The 9776-nt window shown below is 48.5% G+C and overlaps 2 pseudogenes; one reads left to right on the top strand and one right to left on the bottom strand.

Moving 5' to 3' along the window:
- Positions 1 to 2593: 2593 nt before the first annotated feature.
- LOC119887865 lies at positions 2594 to 4840 on the top strand (annotated as a pseudogene).
- Positions 4841 to 7538: 2698 nt separating this feature from the next.
- LOC119887866 lies at positions 7539 to 9496 on the bottom strand (annotated as a pseudogene).
- Between the last annotated feature and the right edge of the window lie 280 nt (positions 9497 to 9776).

Below are 9776 nucleotides of genomic sequence, written 5' to 3' on the forward strand. Positions count from 1 at the left end.
TATTACTACATCAAGTACTGCATCAATATATAGTCATTACTGCATCAATATATAGTCATTACTGCATCAATATATAGTCATTACTGCATCAATATATAGTCATTACTGCATCAAGTACTGCATCAATATAGTCATTACTGCATCAATATATAGTCATTACTGCATCAATATATAGTCATTACTGCATCAATATATGTCTTTACTACATAAATATATAGTATTACTGCATCAATATATAGTCATACTACATAAATATATAGTTATTACTACATCAATATATAGTCATTACTGCATCAAGTACTGCATCAATATATAGTCATTACTGCATCAATATATAGTCATTACTGCATCAATATATAGTCATTACTGCATCAATATATAGTCATTACTGCTCAATATATAGTCATTACTACGTCAATATATAGTCATTACTGCGTCAATATATAGTCATTACTGCGTCAATATAGTCATTACTGCGTCAATATATAGTCATTACTACATCAATATATAGTCATTACTGCGTCAATATATAGTCATTACTGCATCAATATATAGTCATTACTGCGTCAATATATAGTTATTACTATCATATATAGTCATTACTGCATCAATATATAGTCATTACTGCGTCAATATATAGTTATTACTACATCAATATAAGTCATTACTGCATCAATATATAGTCATTACTGCGTCAATATATAGTTATTACTAATTATACACGTTTGAATCAGCTATTTTCTGAACAACTTAATCATCCTCTTGTTCTCTGTTTCAGATTTGCGACTCTGGCCCTACAGGATTATTTCATTATTTATTAATCTGAAAGTTATTTCTTGATGTTTGGTCCATTAAAATATCAGTAAACCGTGAAAACTGCTCTTCACGTGTTAATGTTCAGTTCACTCTGTTATTTCTGTGTTTTCTGGCTCCTTTTTTTCCCTTTTCGCACAAAACTCTATTTACAGAATTTTTACAGTCTTTAAATGGAGACGATAATCAGAAAATAAGCAGTTCAACCTCAACAACTTGCAGCAGCTAAAATTCTGCTTTCACATGAATGCAGAAGGGATTAATAATAATCTAATGTGCAATATATTATTCACGGGCCGGTTTCAGCATCGAGTACTTTTAATACCTTTTTATACATTTTCCTGATTATATTTTTTCTTAAGTAGCATTTTCAATGCAGTACTTTTACTAGTAAAGTGGGGGGACAGGGGCTCAGATCAGGGGAGTGAAGACAGGACAGAGTGTTTTAAAGACATCCTCAGTGCTGAGATACAGGCGGGAAAATTTCATCTTTAAACACTTCATTTCCTGCATTCTGCCAATGTTTCTGCACCAATTTAATATCATCCCTTTAATTAATTAATGACTGGACTCTTTCTAGCTGATCGTTTCTGTGTTTCAGCTCCTTTCACACGTTGCATTTCAGCAGTTTTCTAATTGTGATCCTTCTGAGGGTTTTGGTTCTGGATCAGCCGCTCTGGTGTATCTGGTCTCACCTCGGTGGAGATGAGTTTCCCACACAGCCGGATCAGAGCCTCCTTGAAGCCGGACACCTGCAGCAGTCTGTTCAGCGCGCAGGTGAAGTTCTTCCTCCGCAGGTACCCGCACCTGAGAGATCGGCCCGCGGCGGACCCGCCGACCCTGCGGGGGTTCGGTCCGCGCGGAGGGCGCCGGGTCCCGGGACGCGTAGTCATGTTCGTCCAGCGCAGTTCGGAGTCTCCTCTTGAGCTTTTTGGGAGGAGGTGGGTCCCCCGGGGCAGAGGGGGCGGGCCGGGCCGGAGGGGCCGGGCGGGTCGGGGGATGAGGGTCCACATAAACCCGCTTTTCCCACATTTCTTCGTGTTCTGATAAACGTGTCGGACGCAGGAGAAACAGAAAAACGCCTCCTGCGGGTTTCAGGTCCGGGAAGAGTCTGTGCGCGCTCCTCAGGTCGGTGATGGATAACAGGGACTTCCGCTTGTAGCCTTTAGCTTGTCTCTGGATCGGAGCGGCGCAGCGGCTGCAGCGGTGCTGCATGTCTCCGCTAGCTGCTTCACGAGAGACCAGCTCCGGACTTTAACGTCCAGAATCTCTCCCTGCGAGCAAAGCGACACCAAAACAAACCCGCCGGGTTAAAGTCCACCTCTTCGGGGACGCTTCAGGCGGTTTCAGGTGGACGTGGACTTGTTGGAAAGTATTTAAAGTCAACTTAAAGAGGGGAGCGCGGCTGAAATCTGCTCTGAGACGAGCCTGTGCAGGATCCAAGATGGCGCCTCATTAGAGCCGTGAGCTCGGTGCTGCCGCCAGCGGCCCGGAGGGGAACAACAACAACAACAACAACAACAACAACAACAACAACACAACAACAACAACAACAACAACAACAACAACAACAACAACACACTGTTGTAAATAATACAGCGTAAATAAGATGCATTTTTTGTCACTAGTGAAGCATGTGGTGGTCTGAGAACACTGAGCTCACGTCGTCTGGGTTCTTACCTGTAACCAACCGGAAGGGAGTGAAAAAATAATAATAGCTGATTCCAGTATTTTAGCATTTAGAGTAAATATTATATTCATAAAAATATTTATGAATAAAATGTTTGTCAAAAGTCTGTAACATGTCTGCACAACACAAACCCGGAGTAATACACACGGAAACATCTGCACATTGTTCTATATTACTTCTGTTTATTCCATATTTATTTCTTTATGTCAGCTGTATGTTTATGTCTACGTGTAACAACCTGATCACCAAAACAAATTCCTCGTACGTGTGAAAGCTCTTTGTGATGCACATCTTTCTCTCCCTTCAGGGAAGTTACCAGATGCTGTGAATTTTGGCTCGGAGAGGCGAGCGCCGTCACGTCCAGTAAGACCTGAACACAACACGGCTGTGTGTTTAACGTAAACACATAACGTGAAAATACTGTGTGTTTCTGCGTCAGTGCACAAAGACCACTATGAGAACCTGTACTGTGTGATTTCTGGAGAGAAGAATCGTCCTGCTGCCTCCCACAGACCGCCCCTTCATCCCCTACGGTAACCATAGCAACCCATCCACCGCTAACAGCTCCGTGTAATCCCCTGCTAACCATAGTAACCGTCTCCGTGTGTCAGGTGCGTATCAGCCTGCTGTCTACCGTCAGCGGGACGACGGCGAGTTTGAGGTCGTCGATCAAAGCGACTCTGAGAAGGTGCGTTCAGGTGTCTGTTAATGTCAACGCTCCCTGCTCTATTTAAAACACATTTCACCCTAACCCTCCTCCCGCCTCCCCCCACAGGTCCCGTGGATCCCTCTGGACCCTCTGGACCGGACCTTGACCGGTACCCGCAGTACCGGAGAGCGCGGCCGCTCCGCTGCAGCGTGAAGGCCGGAGAGATGCTGTACCTGCCGTCCCTGTGGTTCACCACGTCCAGCAGTCCCACGGCTGCATCGCAGGTACAGACACCTGAACGCACCACAGGACAGGTTTTTACCTCGTCCACACTCGCTTCCTGTTTTGGAGCCGGTGTTACACTGTATTTGGTGACCCGTCAGGTTCTGTGACCTGCAGGAAGAAGTACTCGGATCCGAAGTACTCAGTTTAAATACCAACCACAGATGGTATAAGCGAGGTGGGCGTAGCCGCAGTGACGTCACCGGCTGGTTTGTGGACTACTGTTTTGTTTTTAGAAAACCAGACGTGACCATATTTGGACTTTGAGGGCGGCGCTAGCTAGCTTGATTAGCAAGGTGCATCTGTAATTCATGTTAACTGCTAGAGAGAACGCAGGTACAACTTGGTACAAGCGTGTAAAATGACTTAATTACAAGTAAAATCCTGCATTTAAAATCCTATGAACTAAAAGTATAAAATATTACCAACTAAAATGACTTAAAGTACTTTTTGCAGAGAATCAGGCTGATTTATTTAATACATTTAACAAGTAATATTTTCAGTACTGATGAGTCATTGTGTGAGCATGATTTTAATAACAGTCCCAGGCTGATTTTACTTTAGTACTTGAGCTGGTATACTTCTATAACTTAAAGGAGACCAATATTCTGATTTCCAGCCCTATATTGTAGCTCTGTGACTCCTGTATGGCAGCTTGCATGATTCAAAAAAGTTATTTCTGTCTCATACTGACTCTTCACGTAGGCCTTCATTTCAGCCTGTGTCTGAAACGAGCTGTAGATGCTCCTGTCTTTAAGCCCCCCCCCTCAAAGCCCACTGTCTTCTGATTGGCCGAGACCTGAAGCATGTTGTCGCGGGTGGAACGGGCAACTGAGCGTTGCCGTGGGAGCACATGACCATATACGGACCAGCGAGGTTTTTGCTCACAGGGATTTCTGATAAATACTTTGACCTCATTTGAACCTTTGGCCATGTTGAACATGAACATCCATCATTATAACAATGAAAAGCATAACAGGTCTTTAACATGTAATGTAAATTAATGTTATGTAAATACTTTTACTTAAAGGAGTCCAACACTGCAGGTCACAGAATCTGATGGTTTAACACGTCACATATGAAAAAAACCCATTATATAAACACTATAAAGACCTCCTGCCCCCCCACCAGTCCACATTTTAAAAACTACGTCCAAGGATCTCGGATGCGGATCTGAAACTAATGGCGTCAGTTATTCGGCGGTCGTGTTTGTGTCTCTGCTGCAGTGAACTTCTGGTACGACATGGAGTACGACATCAAGTACAACTACTTCCAGCTGCTGGAGACGCTGTCCGAGGTCTCGGGGTCGACGTGACATCACAGCAGCTGCATGATGTCACGGTGACATCACGACTGGGTTTGGGTAAATCAAGTGAAAGAATGAAAATGACACGAAGCTGCTGTGAAATAAAAGTTGTAACCTCTGCAGAGACTGAAGTCTGTTTGATTTAAACATGAAGATGATGCGAGGCGACATCTGTGAGGAGACACTCGACCCGCAGAGGACGTGCCGTCGAGTTCAGGTGGAAGAAGCAAAATCCAGAAACAAATGTTAAAACTTTGACAGATAAACGTGCTCAGATGTGAAACACACGTCGAATCATTCAGCGTGACTTCGATCTGACGTCCAGAGCAAACATCTAGAATCCAGAGACGCTGCAGAACCTCCTGAGAATGTTTTTACTTCAGTTGTACATCCATGCTGTGCCAAGAAATCCAGCAACACGTGTGTCGATCTTCCATCATAGCGATACAAAAAATAAAAATAGCACAACGTATAATGGGGACATTAACGTGCTAACGACATTAGCATCAGCAAAATGTTTGCTTCACGAGCTTAATCCTGAGTGACATACTGTGCAAATACTTAAAGTACATGTTTCCTGAGCTGTGTGTGAAAAAAAAAAAAGAGCTTCACACACACAGACCAGCTACGGCAACCCCAAAGGGTCAAAACTCAAACCCGAAACACCCTAAAGCTACAGGGCGCCGTGTCACTCAACACTTATCAATATAATGTGATATTAGCTCTGCATGATTTCATAGCTGCTCTGTAGTTTTAATTTACAGACAACAGTTTGGATTTACAGCAAATAAATAGAGGAAACTTTTTCTCATGCATTTTGTATTCATAGATTCGTGTTAATCATTTGAGGATGGTCTAGCGATATATTGAGATGATATGAGATTGTGACGTTATCGTTATGTTCCCTGCGAATCCCACCCCTGATGCTGACTGCTAACAGGTGACTCGGCCAGTTTGACGAATTGGAAACACATATTGGCTATAAAACATTGTAGCCCACAGCTAACTCACTTACTGAACACATGGCTCCACGTCCTGTTTTCCCAAAGCATTATGGAGCTGTAGTTCCAAACCTAAGAGCGTGATTATCCCTCAAACAAGAGTTAGAAAATCCTTAAAGGTTTAGTGTGTAACATTTCTGAGGATCTAGTGACAGAAACAATATAAGATCCACACCTGTGATTTCAGAGGTGGACAAAGACCTGACATAATGTTTTTATTACCTTAGTATGAAGTAAATGTACCAGCCGGACCCCGAGCCTCAGAAGCAGTCGCTTGCAAAGGAGGGCTGAGCGGTGACTGAGAAGAGCTTGTAGTTCACAGCACTCACCACTAGATGTCACTGAAACCTTCCTGTTACACTTTGTTCCTGTTGTTTTTTACTTTGACATGATTCCAACTAAGGCTGACAATTCATCCAAATCACAATATGCACTGCTGCATTTCAACAGTGTGTGTAAACATATCATTTTAAATAAAATACTGTGGTGCTGCAAAGATCACAGCATAATCATTAAATGTCGCACCGAGATGTTTTCTAAACTCAAACTCTGTAACATGAACAGAAAAACCTGTCGCTGACGCAACAGACGAGCCAAACAGGAACCAATGAGAAAGCACTTTATTAAAGCAAAACATCTTTTCAACAGAGAAACCGCCGGCAGACAGAAAAACAACAAACCCTTAAAAAAACAAACTAAAATCTCTGAAGGTCAAAGGTCGTTCTTTCTTTTTTATAGTCAGTCACTTTCTAATATTGCATCGTCTCCGAGACTCAAGGCCACGTTTCCTCCTCGCCACAGGTGATTATCACTCGTGATCGAAGAAACACGAGGTCACGACCGAGAAGGATCCTCGTTCAAACTCATAAACTCTTTTGATTTATGTACAAATGTAAACACAAACAAGGTGCAGATAAAAGCTACTGCAGATTCATTCTGCTCATCAAGATGGCGCCCACTGAAGCTCCGCCTCCTCACAGGTGAACACAGAGCGACCGTCAGAACACAGAACAGATCGTCACGATCACCTTTAGCCCAACAGTTTATATTTAAATTAAACAGATAAAAGCTGCAGATTCTGATTTTTCTGCTGGTTTTTAAACGCATCATGCTGAACATCAAACGACAGCTTGTTTAAAGGACACCTGATCTCGTGGTGCATCATGGGAGCACCGGTGAACGCAGGTGTCCAGCTGACGATCGTCAAACTAACCTCAGCCCGTTTGTGTCCGCGCGGAAACACAAGACGGTTTGTTTGCTGCCACTTGCGGCGCTTCCTAATTCATGCGAGGAAATCACGCCGCCGCCAGAGAGGAGAGGAGTAAGTCAGTGTAGATGACGAGGAGGCGAGTGAACAAAGCCGTCAGTTTGTGAGCTTTATATTGTTTTCGAAAAGTCTCGTCATTTATTCGGCTTCTCTGCGTCGACAACCGAGGGTTAACTGAGCCGCCGCCAGTAAAGGGCGGGAAACTTCCCGTTAGCGTTAATGTTGATCTGAGCCGTTTATATTTGTTCCCAGAACCTTTCATGGTTAGTTTTTATTTTTACAGACACGAGAAAACACGTTTCAGTTAATCCGCTGATGTCAGACTCGCTGCAGACGGAGGAGAAGAGTCCTGGCAGAGACACTTCCTGCCTCCAGCTAACGCTAACGAGCAGCCGCCAACGCGAGGCCGCCAACGAGCTGCCGCTAACGCGAGGCCGCTAACGAGATAAACGACTGACAGCGTGAGAACAACTTGTTGAACGGCTGTGAGGAAGCGGGCGGAGCAGCAGGGGGCGCCACTGCTGGCGACAGCGTGAAGCAACGCGGCTCCAGAACAAACTGTTTGTTGTCGTTTACTTTTAAATTTCCTCAAACTGAGCTGAACCCAGTCAGGCTCTGAGCTGCTGTTGCATCATGGGAGCAGTCTCTAACACAGGCTCAGTCGTCGGCGCGGCCCCGCCTGTAGATCGGCACGTTGATGCTGTGGAATGCCGGCACCAGCGGTGTCATGGAGACCCACGTTGCAGCGGGCGCGTCCCTGTGGCGCCGTGGCAGCACATCCAGTACCCGGGGCCGTAGGGCAGCGCCTGGCAGTACGGCTTGTGGTGCCAGCGGCACAGCGACACGTCGCCGCGGCCGTACCGCTTCTTGCACTGTTTGCAGGGGTCGTCGCGGTAACGGGGGTCGGACACCCAGAGCGAGTCGGCGGGCCGCACGCCGTAGTTGTCGATAATGAACTTGAAGTAGCTGCAGCTGCACTTGAGCGCGGCGAGGCTCTGCGTGGGCAGCAGCAGGAAGATCTTCACCAGCAGGTGGTGCGGCAGCACCGACAGGTACGGCTGCGGCTCCAGCGGCTCCAGCAGCTGCTGCAGCCGCTGACGCATCTGCAGGAAGTCCTGCGACAACGACGCTCGCCGCCCAGAGGCGCCACGCCGGAGCAGGGAGGCGTCGTGATAACCGCCTCCTGTCGACGCGGTCAGCCTTTCTCCGTCTCCTCTCTTCTCTGATTGGCTGCCAGACTACGAGCGGAAGGGGGGCGGGGCTTAGATGGGCAGGCTCCAGGTCAAGGGTCGTCCTGTGGCGTGGGGGGCGGGGCTCAGAGTCTGTGTGGGGGAGAGTCTCTGAGGCAGCACAAGACAAGAACAACAAGCCTGGCAGAGGCTCCGCCTTCTCAGGCAAAGGGGGCGGGGCTCCCGTCATTGTCTCTGTGACGGCGCTCTGCGTCTCCAGACCTCCCGCCCCCCGGCCTCCTGAGCCTCGACCGCAGCCTCGCCTGAGGGAGGGGCGTGGTCGGAGCTGAGGCAGGTGTTTTCTGACCTGCTGATTGGCTCCCTGCCCGCATTCTGAGCTCCCGGCAGTGATGACAGTGAAGACGACGATGACATCATCAATGATGGGGACGAAGGCTGTGAGGGGGCGGGGCTCAGGTAACCAGCGGCGAGCAGGACTCGTCCCACCGTCCTCCTCAGGCTGTTGCTCCTGGACAGGTCTCCCTCCGTCCTCCTCCTCAGACACTCCGACTCCAGCTTGGCCACCAGTCTGACACCTTGATGCTCTCCGGCTCCTCCCCCCTGACCTCTGACCCCTCCCTGACCTCTGGGGGCGGGGCTCTGGACAGCGTGATGCTGGTGGAGCTCCTCTGGAGGGCGAGCTGAGGTTTGGAGTCTGGCTGCTGCTCGCTCGCTCTTGCCAGGAACGCCACCATCTCCCCCACAGACACCTTCTGCTCCGTCACCGCCTCGTCTCCACGCTGGCCGGCCGCCAGAGGGGTCGAGTCCGAGTGCCGTGGAGACGGTTTGTCGGCGTGTTGCTGGTGTCCAGGACCTGGGTCCTCTGGTCCTGCTGGAGGTTCTGGTTGTTTCCAGACCTGCGGCGGCGTTTGGCGCTGCAGTTTTCCTCCAGCTTCCCTTCGCCTTCACCGCCCGTAACAGCCCCGACATGGCGCCGTGGTTTGTACACTCTGCCGCCGTCCTGTCGTGGCTGCCGGAGCTGCTGGTCGAGGTGCGTTCGCTGTCCCTGCCGCCGTCGGTCCGCTCACCATCTGAAGCAAAGATGGCGATCTTCTCGCGAACGTGTCCGGGCTTGATGACGTTCCAGATGTCCAGCGGGGCGTCGCCGTCCTCGTGGCGGTCCGGTATAGTCTGAGCGTGTCGTTTTCACATCCCGGCGGCGGGGGAGCAGCTGCAGGGCGGCACTGGGCGGGGCCTTCAGTCGGAGCGATGCCACGCTGCTGACGGTGCTGCTTGTGGCGTTGCCGCGGCGCAGTGTGTTAGGGAGAGGACGCTGAACGGGCGGCGGCTGCTGCTGCTGATGTTGCCACGGTTACTGCTGCAGGTTCTCACTGGGCTCACAAACACGCGCTCTGCGGAGACACGTCCAGACGCAGCTCTGAGCGCACAGCGGGTACGACTTCAGGTGCATGATGGTCCTGAGAGAGACACAGAGAGACAGAGAGAGAGAGAGAGAGAGACAGACAGACAGAGAGAGAGAGCAGAGACGAGACAGAGGACAGACAGACAGAGAGAGACAGACAGACAGAGAGACAGACA

This window comes from Micropterus salmoides, unplaced genomic scaffold, assembly GCF_014851395.1.
Source record: "Micropterus salmoides isolate LMB-PRFRI ecotype aquatic unplaced genomic scaffold, ASM1485139v1 Ms_hic_scaffold_4403, whole genome shotgun sequence".
In the NCBI taxonomy this organism is placed as follows: domain Eukaryota; kingdom Metazoa; phylum Chordata; class Actinopteri; order Centrarchiformes; family Centrarchidae; genus Micropterus; species Micropterus salmoides.